The sequence below is a fragment of the Mirounga leonina genome, unplaced genomic scaffold (genome assembly GCF_011800145.1).
Source record: "Mirounga leonina isolate KUSES-001 unplaced genomic scaffold, KU_Mleo_1.0 Mir_174, whole genome shotgun sequence".
Lineage (NCBI taxonomy): Eukaryota > Metazoa > Chordata > Mammalia > Carnivora > Phocidae > Mirounga > Mirounga leonina.
Genome location: NW_023270451.1, coordinates 30,976,352 through 31,003,984, shown reverse-complemented (window position 1 = coordinate 31,003,984; position 27,633 = coordinate 30,976,352). Strand labels below are relative to the sequence as shown.

The window sequence follows — 27,633 nt, the reverse complement described above, 5'->3', positions numbered from 1 at the left end:
TATATTCACTGTCATATTTTTTACTGAAGTATAGTTAGCATATAATATAAAACACATTATGCTGTGCTCACCATGGTAAGCACAATGTCCATCTGTCACCATACATTATTACGATATTATTGACTATATTCTCTGTGCTATATTTTCCATCTCTCTAATTTATTTTTTAACTGGAAGTTTGTACTTCTTAACCCCCTTCACGTATTTTACCCATTCCCCCAATCCTCTCCCCTCTGACAGCTGCCAGTTCCCTGTATTGATGATTCTGTTTCTGTTTCTTGTTTGTTTGTTCATTTGTGGGGTTTTTTTTTTTTAGATTCTCCATAAGTGAAATGTTAGGATATTTGTCTTTCTCAGTCTGACTTATCTAGGTCCATCCATGTGGTCTCAAATGACACAATCTCATTCTTTTTTATGGCTGAATATTATCCCATTACGTTTATTTATTTATTTGCTTGTTTGTTTGTTTATGTCTCACATCTTCTTTATCCCTTCATCTATCACTGTATCAGTGGACACGTAGGTTGCTTCCATATCTTGGTTATTGTAAATAATGCTGCTGTAAAGATAGGGGAACATATATCTTTTTGAATTACTATTTCTGTATCCATTGCCATATTTTTAATTTTAAGAGATTTCTCTTTATTCTGTCATTGTTCCTTTGTAATAACATTCTCTTCCCATTTTAGAGATGTAATAAATATTCCTATCTCTCTGATGATATTAAATGTTAGTTTCCTCCTATTTCTTGTGTTGGGTCTGTTTCATCTAGGTTTCTGTTTTGAGTCTTATTTTGTTTTGTATTTATTTATTTATTTATTTTTGGTTTGGTGTCTTTTTCTCTCACATCAGAGACTTTCTTCAAAGAGTTGGTGATCATTAGCCGACAAATCACATCTAATAATGAGATGCTAAAAAGCTAATAGGAGCTTTGGTGGTGGGAAGAGAGATTGGAAAGGAGAGACAGGAAGAACAAAGGAAGTTTGAGTATTTAAGTTGGGTCATGAGGACCTTCCTATGTCAATAAATTGTGGATTTTTTTCCTTTCTACTTTTTCTACAGAACTATTAGTTTCTCAGGAGAAATCTTCTTGGGCTCTCTAGCTGGTATTCTGGGAGCAAGTTAGGAAAAGAAGCATAAAGGATCTCAAATTCAGTGCCCTGACTGGACCTTGATCTCCTTGCTTTCAGTTCCATTCCCTTCTCCAGCTCCCAAGTGGGCTGGGTGTCCCTGAGCCCCGCGCTTCTCTGGCTCAGTTTCTTTAGAGTAAACTTCCAGTCCCCACTGATATGGAGCCATTGATGGGACACAGGACTGTGAGAGAGTTGGGGATCTGGCAAAAGGAAGGAAGCAACTGCCCATTATATGTATAAACTTTGTAAAATGTTTATATGTATAAAGATATGTAAAATCAGTATTCCTATCCTTACTTCCACACCTCACACAACTCAACTTCCTTATAAACTGGTGCCTTCAAGTGCTGAGTCTCCCTGACATTTTGCAATTTGAAGTTTGGATTGGTCCATTTCTCATCCTGGCCCCCTCTGCAAGCACTTTGCACTTAGCCTCCTCCACTAAGCTAAGTGGGTCACCACCACTCCTTCTGCTTCCCATCTTCCAAATATGACCCATCAATCTCTCTCCTCCAGTTCTCTGCAACCTCATGTTTCTATACATTTTTTAATTTCTTATGTTGGCATGTCACTGGGATTCTTTTTTTTTTTTTTTTTAAGGTTTTACTTATTTATTTGTCAAAGAGAGCACACACACAAGCAGGGGGAGCTGCAGGCAGAGGGAGAAGCAGGGGGAGCCTGATGCGGGACTCGATCCCAGGACCCTGGGACCATGACCTGAGCTAAAGGCAGCTGCTTAACCGACTTAGCCACCCAGGCGTCCCTGTCATTGGGATTCTCAAGAGGCAAAGATGAGCAATGAGCTAAAAGAGACACATGGGTGTGAGGATCAAAGTTGTGGCAATACTTGAGTTTAAATTAAGAAAGCATGTATTGTGATATTTTAAACCCTATAGGTTGTCTATTTCTTGAATTTTCTCTCCTAAATAAAAAAAAAAAAGATGGTAATGATAACACTAAGATAACTTAAAAAGAAATCTAAAAAAATTGAGATATATTTTATTTTTAAGAAGTTATGCCAATTCAGCAGGTTTATAGATACCACTTAAAAAACAAAAACAAAAACAAAAAAAAAACTAGAACTCCCAGAATTTGGTGGTGATTTTGTTACAGAACTGAAATATCGTGAATTGAAGTGCCACAGAATGTCCTCATCTTGGTCCTTCATTCTGTGGGAATCAAGGTGGACGAACTGCAGCCCCTGGCCAGTCACCTGTTTCTTTGATGGTAACACAGCCACTTCCATTCACTCACATATCATCTGTGGCTGCTTCGGTGGTACAAACACTGGTGATTCCACTAGAAGCGAGTTGTTACAAAAACATTTATTATCTGTCTCTCTACAGAAAAAGTTTGCTGACACCTACGTTAGTTGGCTATGCTGCAGGAACAAGAGTTGTGCCCATATTGTTAATAAATAAGTAAGTGGAGAATCAGGTGTAAAGAGTAGCAGCAATTTATCTTTATTTCCAAATTAAGAAGATTATTAAAATAATGTTGTCCCTTAAGTATAACAGGCAAGTAAAAACAATGCCTGCTCTACAGATCATATTTGAAACATATTAAAGTCAAAATCTCTTGTAACAAAAACTCTTTCTATCATCCATCTAATTACATAAAGGATCAAAGTGTCTGGGAACCTGATTAAATTCTTTCACTTTAATCGTGGTGGACACAGCACTACCCAGGGAATAAAGGACACCTGAGTTTGAGTCTCATCTGTCCCACTAACATATTCTATGGCCTTGGGCAAGTCACAATCCCACTAGATTTAAGTTTTCTTGTCCATAAAGACGGAATTAAATTGCGTGGTCTTGCATTGACTGTGCTTCTGTAAGGTTGTGTACAGAGGGCAGCTAACAGCTTTGTCCCTTGCTCATGTTGTTATCAGACTGTTCCACTGGTTTTAATATTTAAAAGAAAAAGCATCAAACACTAAAATGAGGAATACGAAGCTGTGGCTATATTATGATTCCTCTACTTTTATACTTTATTTGGATTGCCTTAGAAAAATCATTTATGCAATTCCATGCTCCAGTTTCCTTTTTACTAAAACAGCAATAATAGTGTTTGTATCTTTAGTATATCAAGATATACTATTCTTTTTGAAAAAGCTATTTGGAAAGACTTGGACAGATAGAGGTACATAAATATTAAATTTTTGTTTTTAAATTAATTTTAGGTTATTATAATATTTCAAAAAATACTTAACCTTGCCCTTTAAAATATTGCATACAGAATGCAAATTAAATGCTAAATTTTACATAGTCCTTACTCGTGTGAAAAAATTAGATATTCTGCATCGTAGACAACACTTCTGAAATAATGTCACCATGTAATATCACTGTTAGCTTTCCCAGCTGAGAAATGCTATTTTCATGAATAGTGATAAGAAAGGAATTTGAATGGAATTTTACATTCTCATGCCTTGTTACATAAAATTGTCACTCAGGACTATAAATTTTATCCCTTTTATACCAAATATAAACTATCAATTTCAAATGTGTAGCATAGATTTAGATGCATTTCTTCCTATTTAATTTTTAAATGTCAGGTAAACAGTGTTAGGTAAAGAGAACTCTGAATATGATTAGTTAGTATTAGATACATTTAATCAAAACCATGACCTCTTCCTATTATATATAATATTAAAAACCTTACTGTTTATGCACTATGTAGCAATTGGAAATGTTTGCCTTAGTAATCTAACTTATAGTCAACTTTTTACAGTATAAGAATTGTAAAAGGTCTGTAGCTTTTAGTCAAACAGTAAAATTACTTCTTTTCAAATATTCTTTCTTAGTGTTTCATACTTACAGTAGTAATTATAATACTCAAATTTTATCTTGATATTTCAGTAGAAAATATAATTTCATATTAAATTAGTCATAAATGTTTTGTGGGAGATAGTACATTAATAAAAAATAAATACTTTAAATAAATATACTGTTCAGTTATTTTTTTACAGATCTGTTTATCCCTGGACAACATAATGGTCAGGAAAATGTAGTATTGTTGAAGATCCTGTCATTGTTTGCTAGATCAGAATTATTTAGTATTTATGAAGTATCTATAAAGTTCACTGGAAACCCACAAAGCCTGATCTTTGTCTGAAGGGGCGTACGCTAACGTAACCAACCCTTATAAAGAGCTACTAATGAAAGATCTGGTGGAACAAAGGCAAATATTTTATCAAAATGGAATTCTTCCTATGATATCTTTGTCCTTTTAGCTTTCTCACTTCCTATGACTGTTCCATCAAAGCAGATAAATGGTGTATATTGTTTCACAATCACAATTTAGGCGCATATCTCTGGTCTTGTTTCTATAATGGTGTATGTTACCCATATCCTAGATCCTATCGCACTAACATTTCTTTTCATTTAGAGACTCTGCAGGTTGCCTGTAGTTTTAGCTTCAAGTTCCTGTGAAGCTCAACTGGTTAACTTTCATAGTCATTTTTTTCATCTATTGTTTTTCGGTAATTTTTTTTTGTGGTTAGTCTTATGTTTTTTTATTTTCCATCTGAACTTGTACTTTGACTTTTTACAGAGTATTTCTCTTCTGATTATTCTGAGCCTGCAGCCACCATGACATTCTTCTCTTAACTAATGAACAAGCTCTGGGATAATTGAGACTCACTTCCTACCTGCTGATGAAATTTTAACTGGTCGGAGAGAATTCTGTAGTTCTCAAAGCCAACTCCATAGGACTCCTCAGATGTTTTCCATCATGCACAATACTATAAATTCATGGCAGTACATCATATAGCCCACTCTCAGCAGCTAGACTCTAAACATGCTATTGATTTCAGGACAGTGGATTCCTGTGAAGTTTATATGAGATCACTACCATTCTTGTTGCTCCAGACAACTTCTTAGAATTTGGATGCAACCTTTAAAAATCTAAAACCTTTTCACCTTTGTAGACCAGATGGCCTGAGAGGGTATAACTCACATGGAACAGCAAAGGAGCCCATGTAATTAAAGCAGAGTGACTAAGGTAAAAATTGCGAGAGAAAGTCATATGTGTAATGGAAGAGGTAAGAGGTGCAGTTTGCTTGTGGTGGGCCGCTTTTAGGTTGGCTCCCAGTGTTACTCACCTCCTGGTATTCAACCCTAAGTATGGGCTGGACCTAATGACTTGCTTCTAGTGAAGACAATATAGCAAAAATCATGTGATATTATCCAAGATTAGGTCACAGAAGACTCTGATTCCAAATTTGCTTGCCTTCTGGACCTTACATTGAGAATATTAGCAGGTTTTTGAGATGATGATGAGATAGGATGTTGGGTCAGGCTTGCTCTAATGCTGGGGCCAGATGAGGAAATGGACCATGGTGAAACTGAAGAAGGCTCCGCAGCTCTCCTAGATTAAGATATTGGTATGTACTATGTTTTAATTATTTGTTCCTTGAATTCATTCCGTATCTCCTGTGAACACACACAAAAAAAAAAAAAAAGAAAAAAGAAAAGAAGAATTAGTCTTAACTAAGGTTAAAGAATTATTTATAGATCTTCATTTTATACCAAATGATGAGGTGACATAGTTACCAATAGAAGCTTAAAGCAATTTATAACACTACAAATATTGGCTCTTTTTTTTTTTTTTAAGATTTTATTTATTTACTTGAGAGAGAGAAAGAGCCTGAGCAGTGGGGAAGGGCAGAGGGAGAGGGAGAAGCAGGCTCTCCGCTGAGCAGGGAGCCTGATGTGGGGCTCAATCCCAGGACCCTGAGATCATGACCTTAGCCACAGTCAGCTGCTTAACAGACTGAGTCACCCCAACACCCCAAATATTGGCTCTTAATTTAGGAGTGTTAAGTAGCCAATTCTCCTAGATTCAGAACAACTTATCCAATTTATAAATATCCCATATTCCTAACAAGTGGGTCCTCTTCTATCCTTTTCATATAGGTTCTATGTATTCTAACCGTCAGCCTACTAGAGAGCAAAAAGAAGAAAAAAGTAAACATGAAAATAAAATGCCTGGGATCACAAATTCAGAATTCTTCATGCTTTGTGTGTCTTCAGGTTAATAAGATTTGTAGAGCAGGGAATAATGGGCCTGGAAGAAAAAAATGAAGTGACAAGAAAATGGCCATTAGTATCATAAATGGATAAAAGGTAAGGGACCCACAATAAATACAAATACCTGATAATGAGCAATGCCTAAGACTTGTGAGAAATCCACACCAAAGTGTGAATTTGTTCATTGTTGCTAGGTATGAAGAGACATAAGATAAGAAAATTATTGGCATTTTGGGGGGGCAAAGAACTGTGCTAGAAACTTAGAATATTAGACATAGTGCCTGTCTTCAAAGAGTTTATAGTTTAGTGTAGAAAGGCAAATCTACAATTACTACATAATTTGCTAAGTGCTATGATTGAGTAATACACATGGTGTTCTGGGAGGTCTAGGAAGAGACTCTAGCTTAAACTAAGGTAGGGGTGGGAAGTACGTCTGGGGAAGGTAGTCCTGGGTTCTGTATGTAAAGAGTTATTCAGGAAGGAAAGAGTTAGAATGGAACTATGTACTGAGGGCTATGTTCTGGGAGGTCTAGAAAGAGACTCTAGCTTAGACTAAGGTAGGGTTGGTAAGTACGTCTGGGGAAGGTAGTCCTGGGTTCTGTATGTAAAGAGTTATTCAGGAAGGAAAGAGTTAGAATGGAACTATGTACTATGCACGCACAGCTACTGAGGTATGTGCTGTGTATGAAGATCTGAAAGCAGCCTCTGACAAAATGAGGAAAGACAGGGCCAGATCAAAGAAGGGTTTCTTAGGCCAACCCGAGGAGCTTAAAGTTAATTCTGAAGGTCCCAAGAGGTCACTTAGGTGGCGGTCTATGGACCAGACCCACCAGCATATGTGCTCAGTTTAAACAACACCGTGTTTACAAAAGAAACTTGAGTTAGCATTAAGAATCAGAAAAATTCATATAGATTCTAAGATCCTCAGACTGCAAATGAAAAACTGATGCACAGTGTCCTCAAGTTTGCACAAGTGGTTAACAGGCAAAGCCAGAATTTCAATCCAGGTATACTGGCTGTGGAGATGCCCTACCTGATCACCACCTTAGGAGCAAGGTACCTCAGATTTGAAATGCACGACATGGAATGTGCAGGTGACTGGCCCTGGCATATCAAAGAGAAACTAGGGCCTGTGATGTGATAAACACCAGTCCGTTTTCCACTTGCCCTTTTGTTCTGTGGGTTATAATGAAAGAAAGTTAAATTGGGAAGAGGCTGGAGAAAGTATTATATATTGAGGTTTTAAAAATCTTTTTGAATGCTCCAAGTTTGTCTTGTACAAAGTTATTGTTCAACTCCCAGGGCAAAATTTGTACAATATAGTTAACAGAATTTTCTAAGATCCTTTAAGACAGCTGGCCTCCACTTCCTCTGTGTTACCCTCAAAGGTACTTACAACTCAGTGAATGAGTCCTGGTTCCAGGAACTTGGGAATTAATTCCTGCAAAATTGGTCTCGGTGAGAAGGCAGTAAGAGTGGCAAGGACATTTTAGGTTGTGTGACAGGGTACTTATTTCCCTCATTTTCCTTCTGCTCTATTTTTCAGGACAGAGGGAATAATGAATTTTTTTTAAGATTTTATTTATTTATTTGACAGAGAGAGAGATAGTGAGAGCAGGAACACAAGCAGAGGGAGTGGGAGAGGGAGAAGCAGGCTTCCCGCAGAGCAGGGAGCCCGATGTGGGACTCGATCCCAGGACCCTGGGAGCATGACCTGAGCCGAAGGCAGTCGCTCAACCGACTGAGCCACCCAGGTGCCCGGGAATAATGAATTTTTTGTTCCCTTTTAAAAGTAGACTCTATTTTGGAAAATTAAAAAAATCCAGAGAAGCAGGATGATGAAAATGAGGAATATTAGTATTTTTACAAACAAGAAATAGCCACTATTAAACCTTCTATGTATTTCCTTCAAGATACGTTTACTTGTAAACACAGTTGACTCTTGAACAACACAGGTTTGGGCCTACTTATACATAGAATTTTTTACAGTACAGTACCATAAATGTACTTTTCTCTAGCTTACTTTATGGTTGTTAGAATACAGTATATAATACATATAACATATAAAATATGTGTTAATTATTTATCAGTGAGGATTTTGGTCAACAGTGGGCTACTGGTAGTTAAGTTCTGGTGGGAGTCAAAAGATATATGTGGACTTTTGACTGCACAGGGGTTGGCGCCCCTAACCCCTACATCATTCAGAGATCAAGTGTATTTTAAAATTTATATTTACATACACATGAAAATGTTGGCACATTGTACAAACACGTTCAAATAAACATTCCAATCATCATTCTGAATCATTGGTAACATTCCATGGCATGGTTGTATCATCATTTACCAAATGATTCCTCAACTCTTGATCATTTAGTCAGTTCTAATTCTCCCCCTTAAAAAAAATACATTAAATTCCTATACATAAATAGTTTCACACGTAGCCTTTTTGTATTCCTAATATAAATTCTTAAAACTTGAATTACTAGTCTATGTGTGTAAAAGCTAGCAAAGGAAAAAAAAAAAAAGAGAGGCAAACCAAGAACCAGACTCTTAACTATAGAAAACAAACTGATGGTTACCAGAGGGGAGGTGGGTGATGAATCACTATATTGTACACCTGAAACTAAGGTGTACTAACTAACAGATTTTTATACACATTGTATTTGGCTTTTGGTACATGTTACCCAATTCCTTGTTCAAACTTTTCAACCAATTTATATTTACCATCCTTGTTTTTACTTTTTGTCAAATCTGATGAATAGAAAACTAGTTTCCCGTTCATTTAATTTTTATTTCATATATTTTAAATTTATTATGGTAAGGTATGAGATTGGGAACTATTGATGTATGTTTTTTCTAAATGATTATATCAGTACCAAATATTTAATTGCATTTCCTTCTCATTATCTCAGTAGTAAATATTTAATTATATGCCTTCCAAATTCAAGTGCTACTTCATTATATCCTGAGTTATACATGTTAGGGTGTATTTCGGGATTTTTCTCTTACATTCCACTTACCTGTTTGTTAATTCTTGTGTGCATACCACATTGCATTAATAATAAGATTAAATGCATCTTAAATTATACCTCTAATACTCTTCTTAAGACAAAATATCCGGACCTATTCTTATTTGTTTATTCTTACGGGACAATATGGGTATTGAGTGAAATTGTGCTAAATTTATAGCTTCGCTTGGAATAGATCAACATTTTTCCAATATTAAGTGTTCATTTCTGTCATCTCTCCATTTATGCAAAGTGTCATATAAAAAGATAATTTTCTATGGGTCTTTCACATAGGTTCTGTTCCTTTTTTAGGTTTGCACTAGGTATTTTATTTGCTTTGTTTTATTAGGAGCGGGATTTTTTTTTTTTTTTTAGTTTTATTTAAATCCCAGTTAGTTAACATAGAGTGTAACCTTAGTTTCAGGTGTACAATATAGTGATTCATCACTTCCACACAGCACCCAGTGCTCCTCACAACAAGTGCACTCCTTAATCCCCATTGCCTATGCAACCCATCCCCTCACCCACCTCCCCTCTGGTAACCATCAGTTTGTTTTCCATAGTTAAGAGTCTGTTTCTTGGTTTGCCTCTCTCTTTTTTTTTTTTTTTCCTATGCTTGCTTGTTTTGTTTCTTAAATTCCCATATAAGTGAAATCATATGGTGTTTGTCTTTCTTTGATTTATTGTGCTTAGCATAATATACTCTAGCTCCATCCACATTGTTACAAATAGCAAATTTTCACTCTTTTCTATGGCTGAGTAATATTCTATCATACACACACACACACACACACATATGCATATACCACAACTTCTTTATCCATTCATCAGTCAGACACTTGGGCTCTTTCCATAATTTGGATATTGTTGATAATGCTGCTATAAACATTGGGGTGAATGTATCCCACTGAATTAGTATTTTTGTGTCCTTTGAGTAAATACCTAGTAGTGCAATTGCTGGATCATACAGTGGTTCTATTTTTAACTTTTAAGGAATCTCCATACTGTTTTCCAGAGTGACTGCACCAGTTTGCATTCCCACCAACAAGGCAAGAGGGTTCCCCTTTGTCCACATTCTTGGCAACACCTGTTGTTTGTTGTGTTGCTGATTTTAGTCATTCTGACAGGTATGAGGTGATATCTCATTGTAGTTTTGATTTGCATTCCCCTGATAATCAGTGATACAGAGCATCTTTTCATGTGTCCGTTGGCCATCTGGATGTCTTCTTTGGAAAAATATCTATTCATGTCTTCTGCCCATTTTTTAATTGGATTATTCATTTTTTGGTTGTTGAATTATATAAATTCTTTATATATTTTGGATATTAACCCTTTATTGGATATATCATTTGCAAATATCTTCTCCCATCCCTTAATTTTCCTTTCAGTTTTGCTGCTTATTTCCTTCACTGGGCAGAAGCTTTTTATTTTGATGTAGTACCAATTGTTTATTCTTGCTTTTGTTTCCCTTGCTTCAGGAGACATATCTAGAAAGAAGTTTCTATGGTTGATGTCAAAGAGGTTACTGCCTGTGTTCTCTTCTAGGATTTTGATGGCTTCCTGTCTCACATTTAGGTCTTTCATTTATTCTGAATTTGTTTTTGTATGTGGTGTAAGGAAGTGGTCCAGTTTCATTTTTTTGCATGTTGCTGCCCAATTTTCCCAATACTCTGTTGAAGAGACTCTCTTTTACCCATTGGATATTCTTTCCTTATTTGTCAAAGATTAATTGGCCAGATAGTTACAGGTTCATTTCTGGGTTTTCTATCCTGTTCTCTTGATCTCTGGACTTTTGGTGGGGGTGGCTAGTACCATACTGTTGATCACTACAGCTTTGTAATATAACTTAAAGTGCAAAATTGTGATGCCTCCAGATTTGCTTTTCTTTTTCAAGGTTGCTTTGGCTATCCAGGGTCTTTTGTGGTTCCACACAGATTTTAGGATTGTTCGGGCTCCCTGAAAAATGCTGGTCATATTTTGATTAAGGATTGCATTAAGTGTGTAGATTGCTTTGGGTAGTATAGACATTTTTTTTTAAGATTTTATTTATTTATTTGACAGAGAGAGAGAGAGATCACAAGTAGGCAGAGCAGTAGACAGAGGGAGAGGGAGAAGCAGGCTCCAGGATGACGGGACCATGACCCAAGCCGAAGGCAGACGCTTAACTGACTGAGCCACCCAGGTGCCCCAGGGTAGTATAGACATTTTAACAATATTTGTTCTTCCAATCCATGAGCATGGAATGTCTTTCCATTTCTTTGTGTCCTCTTCAATTTCTTTCATCTGTGCTCTATAGTTTTCAGAGTACAAGTCTTTTACCTTTTTGGTTAGGCTTATTTCTAGGTATCTTATTGATTTTGGTGCAATTGTAAAAGGGATTGCTTCCTAAATTTCTTTTTCTCCTGCTTCATTATTGATGTATAGAAACATCAGATTTCTGCACATTGATTTTGTATCCTGCGACTTCACTGAATTCATTTATCAGTTCTATAAGTTTTTTGGTGGAATCCTTCAGGTTTTCTATATAAAGTATCATGTCATCTGCAAATAGTGAAAGTTTTACTTCTTCCTTGCCAATTTGGATGCCTTTTATTTCTTTTTGTTGTCTAATTGCTGTGGCTAGGACTTCCAGTACTATGTTAAATAACAGTGGTGAGAGTGGACATTGGAGTGGGATATTATTTTTATTTTCAAAGAATTTTTTGATTAAATGTAAGAGTATTATTCATGTAGATATATTTATCTTATATCCACTTTTTATATTTATACATTGGTTTTAAATAATATCAGTTGATTCTCTTTGGTTTCCCAATAAATAATCATATCCTAAGTCTATAATTTTGGCACCTTGTTCTCAGTCTTCCATTTCTATAAAAAGCTGCCAGGCTCTCTCCACATTATCAAGCAATCAAAAAGTTTATACTGAAGGGTAGACCAGAGGATATATGTGGACTGCAACCTTGAAGGGTTATCCAATGTATCTTTTGTCATGTCCAAATGTCCAGCATTGGTGATGAATGATTCTTTTAAGGGAATTAAATTCTATAACACTTATTTTATATATTTTTCAAATATATATTATTTCGCTGTAAGAAACTTTCTGCTCATATTTCAGAGTAGGCTTTTTATTTTCCCCTTATTCTTTAAGGTTCAATAAGTTACTTAAGGATATAAGAAGATACACTGCAAGCTGGACATGAATGGAATGGAAAGCAGAGAAATCGGTCCCCACCTGTGCCCTGCATAGAGTTTAGCGTAGTGCCTGGGACAGAGTCGGTTCTGCATCAACTTTAAATAGAAGCCACTCTAAAGGGCCTAGAACAAAATGATACAACTTCATAAACTGACTTGGATTTCTAAGTCTAAAATTAAAAGGAACTTCTAACACTATCATCTTCACCTCTGGGAGCAAGAGAGAAATGTCACTAAATGAAAGACTATCAGTGATAAGAAAGGCAAATAAAAACTCCATTATTAGTTTACAGTGACAACATACTACCACCACCTTTTTCTCAGTCACATCTTCCAGAACAAATAACAACATTGAACAGTTATTAGGTTTAAAACTGGAAAATTACACCTGACGGCAGATAACAATTTCTGCTCCAACTCTGGAAACTTTTTTTATTCATTAAGTTTTATGAAGAAAACTCTATTAATGGCTCCCTGTCTAGGCCTCTTTCTTAAAGTGGGGAGAATTAATGTCAGTACTGGGTTCATTGGACTTTGACTCTGTCACATAACATATTTAATTCATTTCCTTTTCTTGCAGCAACGAAAGTTACTACTACTTCCATTATTATAGGAAATACAGATAAATGACTGGTTCTTCAGTCTTAAAAAAATAAATAAGTAAATAACAGGGGTTGGAGCCAAGAGTATTTAAAAAGAATAAAGTTAAGTCTGACTTTTAGCATGTTTTACTGTGGCCCATTCCTTTAGACAATTAATGCTTAGGCTTCACGATCATGATTTATTTTGAGATGTCAGTTTTAAGATCGTGAAGGAAAAATGTTCAAGGCAATGATAATGTCCCACTTTAAAGTTCTTGTGTTTCTGCTTAAATGGTTATAATAACACATGCTGTAGAAATTTTCTATATTTATTTTAGAATTACTGCTATGTGCATATGCATTATTCTTGGTAGGATGGGCATCTTCATATCTAGGGCATCCCACTATGATGACTGATTATGTTCCAGCTGGTCTTTCTCTACTTAGGAATGAAATTTTTTACTAGAGTAAATTTAATCAGACAATCTTGTTAAATGTGGCACTGGTCCCAATCAGTTGAAAGTTTTAAGAAGAAAAAATAGAAAAAAGACAAAAGCTCAAGTCTTTAATGTCATGAACTTCTCCAATGTGAGTTCTGAAGTTGGGCAGTCTTTGAATCATATCTTGAATTTATCATTTACTGGCTCTATAACTTTCAGAGAGCTGTGGAATCCGTCTAATTCTTGGCTTCTATAAGTTGGAGAATAGTGTTAATAGCTACATCTTGGGCTCATCATGAGGGTAAAATGAGATATTGCATGCATGCCTTTAGCCAAGTGTCCCCACATGGGAAGTAGGCAATAAATGTTTCCTTTCATTGTTACTACTATGTGTTCCAACCAGGGTCAAAGAATGATTTACAAACCAACCGCCTGCATCATTATTACTTGAGGTACTTATTAAAATACAAATTCTAGGTCTTTCTCAGCACCAACTGTTTCACAATCTCTAGGCTTGAGGCCCAGGAGTCTGCATTTTTAAGAAGAACCCCAGGTGATTTTTTTGCATATTAAAGTTTGAAAAACATTAGTTAGCCCCAGAATTTTCTTTCTTTCTTTTATTTTTTAATGCAGTTTTCTTATATAGTAGTAGTTTAAAATCACTCTCTAGTAATTCCATCTTTGTATCTCCTCAATATGCTATGTTCTAGGGAAGAACACATTGCTAGGTTTGTATTTAAAATGCCCACTCCGTCTCCTACCACCCACCCCCCAAGCTCAGGCCCATTCAAAACTGCTTCCAACTTCCCTGGAGTCTCCTTTATCTCTTTTCTCCCAGCACTTGACCACTTGGATCTCTCTAAAGCACTCATTAGACACTCTTCTTTTCAAAATCTTTGAGTTGTTAATTATCCTCTAAAAGGTAAATGCTAAGCCTCTGAATGTAGAAATTAAAATCCCCCAAAATATGGCCCCTACCTCTCTTTTTAGCCATATCTCCATCTGGTCCCTGACACAGTATATTCCACTGAAAGAGAGAAACTCACCATTTCAAATAACTAATTCTGCCTGCTTCAGTGCCCTTCCTTCAGTCAACAAATGACTTTAAATTTCTTCCCGTTGAAATCATGTCCACCAAGATCCAGCTTGAACACCACTTCCTCCCAAGAGCTTTTCCTAATCTCTCCAGCTGGAAGAGATTACCTCCTTGAAGCCCTTAGTTAATAACACTTTTCTAACACTTAGATTTTTCTTTTTTTGTATTATGTCCCCTATTAGGTTTTTTATTTCTTACAGACAAAAACACACCATCTCTTGCTCTTCATCCCTCATGGTGCTTGGCATTATTCTGGTCTTAAGATGGCTGTTCTAAAGTAACCACTGAATGAATGAGTGATAGTAACATGTCACTTGCCATAATGGGTTTCTAGAGACACTCAGTTTATAAAATATTTATATTTTGGCACTTTAATCATTCTTAGAAAGCAAAGCCATTCTTTCTTTATTGAATGTATATGGACCTTAGAAATCATCCATTAAGGGGCACCTGGGTGACTCAGTTGGTTGAACGTCCGACTCTTAGTTTTGGCTCAGGTCATGATAGGTTCATGAGCTCCGTGTTGGTCTCCATGCTCAGCAGGAGTCTGCTTCTCCCTCTCTCTCTGCCCCTCCCCTGGCTTGTGTGCTCTCTCTCTCTCAAATAAAGAAATCTTAAAAAAAATTAAGACAAAATAAAAGAAATCATCCATTTAACTAGCACTGCAGTTTAGCTCATCTGAGAGCTACAATAACTTGCCCAAATCATGCTGTTAAGGATGACACTGGGTCCAATAGTATGTTGGACTAATTCTTTGTCCAAATGATTTATACATTTATTTTGTCATGAATTAGTATATTTATTTTTCACTTTTGTATAAATATATTGTATAACCTTGTATAAGTTTGTTCTATTGCTTCAATAATGGTGTATAATCAACAATCACAAATTTTTATTGGTATACAATGAGAAGCATTGATCTGCATACTTAGGAGTCCGTTGATTATGCTTCAGCTGAACTACATTGAGTTCTGCTTTAGGAGGCATTTCAGCTGGGCTTAACTACAGTTGGGTTCAGGTTCTTTTCATACGTCTTCTTTTTGGGGGCCAAGCTAATGGGGCAGCAGCTACCTGAGGCATTTCTTTCTTGGTGTATCACTGGACCTCAAGAAATAGACTAAACTGTCACACTGTCATTTATGCCCACATCCCATTGGCCAAAGAAAGTAATTTGGCAAGGCCCAATATAAATGCTTCTGATGAGGGGAACTCCCAAGTGACATGGCAAAGTGCATGGATGCATAGGAAAAATATGAAGAATTAAGAACAGTGATCTACCTACCACATGTATCTTTATAATTAGTTTTTATTATGTTTACATTTATAGTTCATATCTGAAATATGAATGTATATTAAAATATTTCTATAGATATGATTATACATATTCCTTGTAACAAGTGGAACTTGAAAATAAGTGAAAATTTACCACTATTGAAATTTAGTTTTTATATCTCCATTATGAAACTGGAAAAAAATATTTAACTTTGTCTTCATACTTGATAAAATTTTTATAAGATATACTAATCATTATATTACTCATAATTCTACCAGTGTGAGAAATTACAGTGATTTCATTCATGCCATTTATTCAATGAGTAAAACTATACTTAAAAATATTAAGGGATTTAGATTTTGTTTCCTGTTTGCATCACCAAACAGAAGAATGAAAAGGAATAATTTTTAATCTGCAGTGATAAAATTCATGAGAAAATTGTTTAAGATAGGAATTTTTAATAATTACCCAGGTTGAATCTGATGCATGTGGCCTAAAACCAGTTTCAATAAACCCTTCCTTAAAGGAAGCTTCATGTAGCATGTTTATATAAATACACTGCAGAATATTTTAGACATTTAAATTGTCTTCCATATGAAAATGACATCATTGAACAAAATATTCAACATTTATTAATTTTACCATACCTTGCCTCCCTGAGTGCTTGCCAGTGATTGTCTATAGTCTAAGTAAAATATTACATAAGAACAGTTTGTTAGGCTATATTATGCATTCTTATTTCAAAAAGTCTACTCCTTTGCTATGATACTTAATAAAATCTGTAACTATGCATTTAGCTATAAATTTTCTTACCAATTCTGGGATGGTCAAACCTTTAAATTCCTTTCTAGTCCCTTGTATACAAGATAGAACAGTTTTAGAAAGCTCAAAATAATGAAAATTTAGGGCTCAATGAACTGTTTCATTTTTTTCTTCTTGGAAAAATATGCAACTAGTAACTGTTATACATTAGTTATACTTAAGTGCCTAGGTCTGAAAACTCAACATGAAGAGTTGTTTAAAAAGTATTATTGCCACAGATTTGAAGGTCCAATATTCTCTTTAACTCTGAATTCTCTTTAACTCTCAGTTATTTTATATCTGTTTGGATTTCCTACCAAAAATCCTTAGCCCAGCTTTCTTATTAATTTCATGTCAAAATGAGCCTTGCAGTTCGGCCTTTGTTTTTCTTTTGCCACATACAGTTTAATAACTTCTGGTTCTCTCTCTTTTTTCCAGGAGATCTGAAAAGTGGGTCCCATCAGATGTGTTGTTTGCCCCCATTTGCCATAAATAGAGAGCAGGTAAGAGAAATACCCCAGGAAAATGAGTCCCCCAAACTATCATTCTATCATTAAAGCGGGAACACAAAAAACTCACTTATCCCAGTCTAAGCATTTTTATTGTCTGTTTTCTCTGTAAGGTGGGATGGAGAGGCAGGAAGTATGTTCTAACTTGAAGTAATTTGTAATAAAAATGTCATTTATTTCTATATGATTATTCACTGTTGTATTGTTTGATTTTTAACTAGGGCTCAGATCTAGATCAGGCAAGAACTATGTGCAAGGTACCTGAAACCAGAGTCAACTTTGACTATGTTAGTGCTTTAAAAAATTCTATGGCTTTCATTACCATCATTTATTCATATTCATAAGGAAAAGCGTTTGAATTTTTCAGTACAAAGAATGCTGAGCTGGTCATTAATACTACCTTTACCAAAGTATGTACGTGATGATAAGAAAAAGGACAGCTCACTCTGATTCTTAATTTCATTTTTTTTTTAAAGAATTAGAATTGTATCAGCTCCAGGATTACCTCTGATAATAGGATATTGTAGTGATAAAGAATTGTGTTTAACCGTTATTTGTGACCAGTATACAGACCATATCTGTGAGGGTCTTGAGTGTAGAACGTGTGACAGGGTCATGTAAGATATTAATTTGTGTTTCATTTTCATTGCTATGGAAGGATCAGAAAAAACAAGAGCTATTTTTATTTTGGCATCTCTATTTCACTCCCTTCCTCAGTCCAGAAAGTAGCTAAAATTTGTGTTCTTTCTGTTACCTAAAGATAAACTTCCCTCCCAGTGTTTGTTTCAAAAGTCTCAGTTTATTGAGGAATTACGCTGGAGGCTGGAGAGAAGGGAATGGAGGAAGATGCAGAAGAGCAGAAGCAATCAAAGTAGGGCGCCTGGGTGGCTCAGTCAGTTGAGCGGCTGCCTTCAGCTCAGGTCATGATCCCAGGGTCCTGGGATCGAGTCCCGCATAGGGCTCCCTGCTCGGCGGGGAGTCTGTTTCTCCCTCTCCCTCTGCCTGCCTCTCTGCCTACTTATGCTATCTCTCTGTCAAATAAATAAATAAAATCTTAAAAAAAAAAGCAATCAAAGTAGAAAAAGATTGTCTTAACTAGGAAGCTCCATATGTGAGTCCTTGCCTGAACCCCCAAGAGTGTGGAAGAACTTGAGGGAGGTTGGTTGAAAACATGGGTCTTCTAAGGAGGCAGGTCTTAAAGTACTTGACAAAGCTACCTTTGACTGGCACTACCTACTTTTAAGAACAAATAGGCTTGCATATTGAGTAGGTCATCAGAGTCCTGCTTGACTGAAGAACGGAGATCTTCTCCCATTTTCCAGTCATCCTGTGAAATCCTTGGATTCCTGTGTGGTCCCAGAAAGGCAGATAGATGTTGCCAAAATGACTGACATCGGATCTCTTACCAACCAAGCAAGAAGTCTGGAGTCAGATTCAATTTGATTTAATGACAAGAAAGATAATGTGACATGTATTGCTTGTGAGTTTAGGAACTAAAAAGTATAACGGCCGCAAGTATTGAGCAGTAAAAAATTCCTTAAAAATGAACTATAAACATAACTCTGAATAATTAAATTAGAATTATTTTCCTTCCCTCTAAGCATCAAAAAGCAAAGTTCAAACTAGAGAGAGAGAGAGAAAATAGTGTTATAGTTTGTTAGAATGGATCATTGCAGATATAAATTCTCTAGGTTTTTTAATGCACAGAAAAATTTAAAGCTCTCAAACTTGTTTTTACCCACCCAAGGAGTAAAAATTTTTAAATCAATTTTTTTTAGCACTTATGAGTGTACATCACTACACATTCAAAAGATTTGCCTTTACAAAGCTTACTTTGAGAGAGTCCAGTTAACTTGTCACCATGATGTGGTGGTGGGAAACACACTCTACTGTGTGTCAAGTATCCTAACTCGACTCCCAGTTTCTGACCTTAACCCTGTGGACTTGGTTCAGTTACTTAACTTCTCTGATTCTCAGTGGTATCATTTGCAAATTATAAAGATTATAATGAGAGATGCCAAAGCTTTAGCTAATTTGAATTTTTTATTATAATTTTTTCAAATACTTTATTTTCTTGGACTTTTGCCAAATATCCTGAGAACTCCCATCTTCCCTGCCATTCATCTGTCAATATCACCAGTTAAAGAAGTCTGATTCTTGCTTCAGCTAACAATTTCAGAATTCCCCTCTTACTGTTTTCAGAGTCTATTTGAGTTCTGCAACAAAGTGTCAATACTATGACTTTAAACTCACACCAGTATTTGAACAAAGGCAACATTACCCACCTCTTTTTATTCACAAGACGGCCCTCCAAATGGTTTAACTTGTTTGAAAAAAAAAAAAAAACCCACACTCAAAGACTCTCTTAGGGCGCTTGGGTGGCTCAGTTGGTTAAGCGACTGCCTTCGGCTCGGGTCATGATCCTGGAGTCCCGGGATCGAGTCCCGCATCGGGCTCCCTGCTCAGCGGGGAGTCTGCTTCTCCCTCTGACCCTCCCCCCTCTCATGCTCTCTGTCTCTCATTCTCTCTGTCTCAAATAAATAAATAAAATCTTTAAAAAAAAAAACTCTCTTAAATTAAAATTATTCAGTAAAAACATATTGCCGGCACTGATGGCATCTACAAAGGATGAAATCGGAAAGTATTTTAGGCAATGGCAATGTCTTGAAATAAGCATCATCCTTTTGTTTATATATTATATTCATTTCACTAAATATGTATGTTTGCCTTATTTAGGATATTCTTTCTTTTTTCTTTTTGAAACATCGGTAAGGTTTTATGAATTGTAGGAAGTAGTAGGTTAAGGCCAGAAAGAGTATGTATTTACATCATTTGCTCTTCTTCAAAAATCAGAAGTAATGATACCACACTTATATCAATGTTTAGCAAAAGAGGCTTCATTTTTATTGCATATGTACATTTTTTTCAAAGATTTTATTTATTTACTTAGAGTGAGAGAGAGAAAGCAAAAGAGGGGGGAGAGTCAGAGGAAAAAGTAGACTCCCCGCTGAGCAGGGAGCCCTGACACCCCAGCATAACACGGGGCTCCGGAATCATGACCTGAGCTGAAGGCAGACTCTTAACTGACTGAGCTACCCAGGTGCCCCTCTGCATATGTACATTTAACTGAACAAAAGATTATACTTCAGAAGTGTAGGGAGACTGAACTGGAATTTCTGAACTCATTTATTAGAAGGTGAAAAGTAATAGTTTGAGCCTATTTTGTTTTCTCGACATATTAAATATTTTCCTTTTGTTTATTTTTTCTTTTTTTAATTTTTCTTTTATTTACTTTTTATTTTTACTTAATTTCTAGAAGTAGTAAATGACAACTATAAATGTGGTTATATTAATTAAATTTGTAATAGCAATACTAGAAAAACTAAAAACAATGTATATAACTTTCAAGGCTCCAAGTAAGAAAAATAAATAACATACCAAGGTATATAGGAAGACATGGTAAGCAAAAAATCCACAGTATTTATGGAAATGCCAATTTCAATTAGGATTTCTAGAAAAGATCTAGATCTCAGAAGAGATAATGACTTAAACTGATAAAACACACCAGAGAAGCTGCAAAATCATGTGTATATTTTTAATTTTTTATTTGACTATAGTTGACATATGTGTTACATTAGTTTCAGGTGTATACCATAGTGATTCAACATCTCTCTACATTAGGCTATGCTCACCACAAGTGTGGCTCCCATCTGTAATCATACATGATATCACAATATACATGACTGCATTCCCTATGCTGTATTTTTATTCCCAAGACTGGAAGCCTGTATCTCCCACTCCCCTTCACCCTTTTTGCCCATCCTCCACCCCCCTTCCCTCTGGCAACCATCACTTTGTTCTCTGTATTTGTAGGTTTGATTCTACTTTTTTGTTTGTTTTATTTTGATGTAGTCCCAACAGTTTATTTTTTGTTGTTTTGTTTTCTAGATTCCACGTATGAGTGAAATCGTACGATATTTGTCTTTCTCTGACTGACATATTTCATTTAGCATCATACCTTCCAGGCTTATCCATGTTGTCACAAATGGCACAATCTCATCCTTTTTACATCCATGTCATATTCCATTCTGTGTGTGTGTATGATATCTTCCTTATCCATTCATCTATCAGTGGACACTTAGGTTGCTTCCCTATCTTGGCTACTATAAATAACATAAGGGTGCAGATACCTTTCAAATTAGTCTTTTTCATTTTCTTTGGGTAGATACCCAGTAGTGGAATTACTGAATCATATGGTATTTCTGTTTTTAATTTTTTGAGGAACTTCTGTACTGTTTTTGCAGTGGCTGTACCAATTTATATTGTCACCAACAGTGCAAGAGGATTCTTTTTTTTTTTTTAATATTTTTTCATTTTTTTTTAAAGATTTTATTTATTTATTTGAGAGAGAGAGAATGAGAGAGAGAGAGCACATGAGATGGGGGAGGGTCAGAGGGAGAAGCAGGCTCCCTGCCGAGCAGGGAGCCCGATGCGGGCCTCGATCCCAGGACTCCAGGATCATGACCTGAGCCGAAGGCAGTTGCTTAACAAACTGAGCCACCCAGGCGCCCAAGAGGATTCTTTTTTTCTCCTCATTCTTGCCAACACACGTTATATCTTATCTTTTTTATTTTAGCCATTCTGACAGGTATAAGGTGATACCTCATGGTGGTTTTGATGTGCATTTCCCTGATGATTAGTGATGTTGAACATCTTTTCATGTGTCTGTTGGTCATCTGTGTGTTTTGTTGGAAAATATCTTTTCAGGGGGCACCTGGGTGGCTCAGTCAGTTAAGCTTTTGCCTTTGGCTAAGGTCATGTTCCCAAGGTACTGGGATTGAGCCCTGCATTGGGTTCTCTGCTCAGTGGGAAGTCTGCTTCTCCCTCTACCCCTCCCCCCTGCTCGTGATAGCTCTCTCTGTCAAATAAATAAAATCTTAAAAAAAAAAGAAAAAGAAAATATCTTTTCAGGTCCTCTGCCCATTTTTTAATGGAATTGTTTAGGTTTTTTGGTGTTGAGTTGTGTAGGTTCTTTATATATTTTGAATATTAAGCTCTTATCAGATATATCATTTTTACAATGATATCTATTTATATGTAAAATATATAATAATATGTATTTATATAATAAATAATATATGTATTTACAAATGTCTTCTCTCACTTAGTAAGCTGCCTTTTTGTTTTATTGATGGTTTCCTTTGCTGTGCAAATCTTTTTATTTTGATGTAGTCCCAACAGTTTATTTTTGTTTTTTTCCCCTTTCCTTAGGAGACCTGTCTGGAAAAATGTTGCTATGGCTGATGTCAGAGAAATTACTGCCTGTGCTCTCTTCTAGGATTTTTATGGTATCAAGTCTCACATTTAGGTCTTTAATCCATTTTGAGTTTATTTTTGTGTATGGTGTAAGAAAATGGTCCAGTTCATTCTTTTGCATGATGCTGACTAGTTTATTGAAGAGACTCTCTTTTCCCCATTGTATATTCTTGCCTCCTTTGTCATAGATTAATTGATCATACAAGTGTAGGTTTATTTCTGGGCTCTCTATTTGGTTCTACTGATCTATAGATCTATAAATCTTTGTGTCTATTTTGGTGCCAGTACCATAATGTTTTAATTACTACAGCTTTGTAGTTTACCTTGAAATCTGGAATTGTGATAGGTCCAGCTTTGTTCTTTTTTCTCAAGATTGCTTTTTCTATTCGGGTCTTTTGTGGTTCCATACAAATTTTGGTATTATTTGTTCTAGTTCTGTGACTGCTATTGGTGTTTTGATAGGAATTGCATTGAATCTGTAGATTGCTTTGGGTAGTATAAACATTTTAACAATATTAATTCTTCTAGTCCTTCTAGCATGGAATATCTTTCCACTTCTTTGTGTCATCTTCAGTTTCTTTCATTAGTGTTTTTTAGTTTTCAGAGTACAGGCCTTTCACCTCCTTGATTATGTTTATTCCTAGATATTTTATCATTTTTAGTATAATTGTAAATGCAGTAGTTTCTTTAATTTCTCTTACTGCTACTTTGTTATTAGTGTATAGAAATACTACTGATTTCTGGGTATTAATTTTGTATCCTGCAACTTTATTGAATTCATTTATTACTTCTAATAGATTTTTGGTGCTTTCTATGTATAGTAGTGCAAATAGTGAGTTTGACTTCTTCCTTATGAAATGGATGCCTCTTATTTCTTTTTCTTGTCTGATTGCAGTGACTAGGACTTCCAGTATTATGTTAACTAAAAGTGGAGAGAGTGGACATTGTTGTCTTGTTCTTGATTTTAAAGGAAAAGCTCTTAGTTTTTCACCTTGGAGTATAATGTTTGCTGCGGATTTTTCATATATGGTTTTTATTATGTTGAGGTATGTTCTATTTCCACATTGTTGAGAGTTTTTATCATGAACAGTGTTGTATTTTGCTAAATGCTTTTCCTGCATCTATTGAGATGATCACATAATTTTTATTTTTTGTTTTGTTGATGTGGTGTATCACATGGTCATGTAAGTTTGAACATATTCTTTTTAAAAAAAAACATGTTTTTTACTTTCTCCTCCATATTTTATGTATATGCTGCCATATTTTACATCTTTTTATTCATAATTTTCTTGTTCTCTCTTTTGGAGCAAATTCCTCTGCCTCCCCATTTTGCTTGACATTTTGTGTTTGTTCATATAGATTAGGCAGAACAGCTACTTCTTGTAAGCTTGAAGGAATGGAATGTCTCTCTTGTTATTCTCTTCTGTCATTCGCTTTGTCTTTTGTTGTGCAGAAGTTGTTCAGTCAGCTTTCAGTTCTTCTTCAGGAGGAGTTGCTCTCTAAATAGGAATAATATGGTGTATTCTATGGAGGAGTTATGTTCAGGATCTTTCTACATCACCACCTTGGACCAGAACCCTTATTTATGATTTTCTTTAAGAAATGCCCTTTTATAGAGGCATATGTTAGACATGTCCCCATTGCTAACCAAAGACCCACAATATCGAAGTGCCAGCATTTTTTCAAATTTAAAGATTTGGGATGTTTTCTGGAAATCAGTTCAATAACTGTACAATTACAATATGAATACATATTTTGTTCACATTTAACCTTTATCAGTGGGAATTGCTTGCAATGCTTTAATAAGACTAAAATAAAGGCATTCACTTAAACTCTGAATACTCAGATTTGTCCACAGGATTTGAGGGCAGGCAAGAAAGCAGAAAAAGGTAATAATTCCATTTTACAGTTAGAAAAACTAAAGCAGAGACATCATTAAGTGAGTTCCACAGAGAGAGTAGGCAATGATAAGTCTAGCACATAAAGAATCTTAAGCCATTATCTTTCAGTCTATGAAAATAAAGTCAGAAGGATTAATCCTGGGTGCCTTGGAGGCTCAGTCATTTAAACATCTGCCTTTGGCTTAGGTCACGATCCCGGGGTCCTGGGATCGAGTCCCACATTGGGCTCCCAGCTCAGCAAGGAGTCTGCTTCTCCCTCAACCCTTCCCTCCCCCCTTCCCCACTCATGATCTCACCCTCTCTCTCTCTCTCTCAAATAAATAAATAAAATCATAAAAAAAAGGACTAATCCTCTCAGTAGAACTTCCAGGCTACACTTTGTACTTACCGAAGAATAAGAATTTTTAGCCTATAAAATAAATTTTCACCCACTCCCTAAAGAAATAATAATACAAATAGCTAAATACATATATAAATAACCCCAAATAAATAATATCGTGGTGGGAGGCAGCCTGTCTTATGAAGTGTCTGTGAAATTTTTACATCGCTGTGGGTTTCCTTAACCCACAGAAAATAAGCTAAGCAGTCAAATTGTAGGAAAATCTCATATGAATAGACAAATATGTTGTAAATACTTTCCTCTGCCCCATATTTTTAAAAAGTGTTTATATATTTATATACACGCAGTTTATCGGATTCAAAATTTTCAACTCTTTTCTTTGTAGAAAATGCCAGTATATAGGACTTCAGTTGGAAAGCAAATCTTTTGTAATAGTACATAAACCACCTCCTGACAATATTAGTAGCCACTTCCTAATTCCATATATTGTATTCATTTTATCAAACAGGAAATGCAAATTCTCCTCCTTTGTTATTCTTCCATTAAAGATAAGCCGCTTCATTGAATTAGAGACTTTTGTTGAACACAAGCCAACCATTAAAATGAGATTATGAATACCAAATACACATATACATCCCACCCCTTTCATTCTTAAAAGTGTGGGAGAGCCCTAGCTGCCATCTTGTGTCCCCGCATGTGTGCACCTAATCTCAGCTGGTCTGCCCAAGACCCCCTGAGTGCCAACCCTCTTCCCCCACTCGGTCCCATTTCCACTCCAACAAGAGAAAGAAACTATCATGAACCAGGAGAAACTCGCCAAACAAGCACAAGTGTGCATTGGTGGGAAAGGAATTGCTCTTGGAAAGAAGAAGGTGGTTCATAGAATGACTACAGCAGATGATAAAAAACTTGAGTTTTCCTTAAAGAAGTTTGGGGTAAACAACATCTCTGGTATTGAAGATGTGAACATGTTCACAAACCAAGGAATAATGATCCACTTTAACAACCCCAAAGTTCATCACCATTACAGGCCATGCTGAGACAAAGCAGCTGACAGAAGTGCTGCCCAGGATCTTAAACCAACTTGGTGCAGACAGTCTGACTAGTTGAAGAAGACTGGCCGAAGCTTTGCCCACCCACACAATCTGTGGATGAAAAAGCCCCACTTGCTACTGGAGAGGATGATGATGATGAAGTTCCAGATCTTTTGGAGAATTCTGATAAAGCTTCCAAGAAGGAAGCAAACTTAATTGAGTCAACTTCTGAAGAAGATAAAACTTAAAGAAGTTACTGGGAGCTGCTATTTTATATTATGACTGCTTTTTAAAATTTTGTTCATGAATCTGATAAAATCTAGATCTCTAATATTTTTAAGCCCAAGCCCCTTGGACACTGCAGCTCTTTTCAGTTTTTGCTTATACACAATTCATTCTTTGCAGCTAATTAAGCTGAAGAAACCTGGGAATAAAGTTTGAAGCAAGGTTAATAAAGTTCTTTGCCTGGCGGGGGGGAAATAGTGTGGGAGAATAGAAGAGACAAGGAGAGAATTATGAAACATCTAAGCAGTCCTGTCCTAACACAAGAGGGGACTCAACACTTTCCAGGGCCTCACTCTTACATGGGCCTTCATTGTATTTTTTTTGTCCAAAATAATATTTTATCTTGAAAATATTAAGGATTGGCTTGCATATAAATGTCTCAGTTCTTCTTGATAATGGTCATTTCTCTGAGATTCTTCTTTAGAACCAATGATATGTACAGCAAATTAATTGAAGGTTACACTTAACTTTCTTTCCTACATCCTAATATTTTTCTCCCTACCTCCCTCGCCCCCCTTTTTTCTTGTTTTGTTTGTTTTGTTTTGGGGTTTTTTTGGTAATAGCTAAATTGATAATACAAATTAAGAAAGGATTTGTGTTTATGGAGATTAGTGAAAGAATGGTGAGAAAGATAATTTTTTAAAAGATTTTTTATTTATTCATTTGAGAGAGAGAGAGAGAGAGCTAGAGCATGAGCAGGAGGGAGGGTCAGAGGGAGAGAGAGAAGCAAACCCCCTGCTGAGCAAGGAGCCCAACAGGAGGCTCAATCCCATGACCCAGGGGTCATGACCTGAGCCAAAGGCAGATGCTTAACTGACTGAGCCACCCAGGCGCCCCAAGAAAGATAATTTTTTAATGACAGAGTTTGTATTTATATTGTAGGATTTCCTTAGTGTTCAAGCTTCATATTTCTTTTTTTCTTTTTTTTTTTTAAAGAAAGTCTTTTTTTTTTTTTTAAGATTTTATTTATTTATTTGACAGAGAAAGCAAGAGAGCACAAGCTGGGGGAACAGTAGGAGGGTGAAGGAGAAGCAGGCTCCCTGGCAAGCAGGGAGCCTGATGCGGGGCTCGATCCCAGGACCCTGGGATCATGACCTGAGCCGAAGGCAGATGCTTACCATCTGAGCCACCCAGGCACCCCAAGTTTCATATTTCTTTACACACTTCGGATCAAGGGAGGAACAGGAGACCACTGTAGTCTCCCTGTTGACTGCTGTCACTCCATAGAGTTGGAACTGTGAGCTGGATTCCCAAAAAAAGTTGCAGTAAAAAGGGAGAAGTGGAAAAGTTATGAAGAAATAAAAATACATGTTGACTTTATTATTATTTATTATGTAGCCACTTTTATTAAGTATATCATTAAATGGTTATTTAAGCCAACAATAACCTTGTAAACTGCATGCTATTTTTAATCCCCGTTTCACAAGTGTGGAAACAGAGCTTAGAGAGATGAAACAACCTGCCTAGGATCACACACAGCTATTAAGTGGCAGAAGGAAGCCCTGGCATCAGGCAGTCTCGCCCCAGGAATGTGTCCCTTCTCAATGTCTTCCTCCCCTCCCATCTCCTTTCAGCTGAATCCAGCATAGCTTTATTATTATTATTTGTCTTCCTAGACAAGAAGCAGCTTGTTTCCATTCAGAAAAAATTCAGCTGTGATATCAAATTTTTTAAAATAATCAAATGTGTATAAT

General features: G+C 36.0%; 1 pseudogene; it reads left to right on the top strand.

The window, feature by feature from the left end:
* Positions 1-25,987, top strand: part of LOC118021287 — a 66,084-nt pseudogene extending 40,097 nt beyond the window's left edge.
* Positions 25,988-27,633: the final 1,646 nt, after the last annotated feature.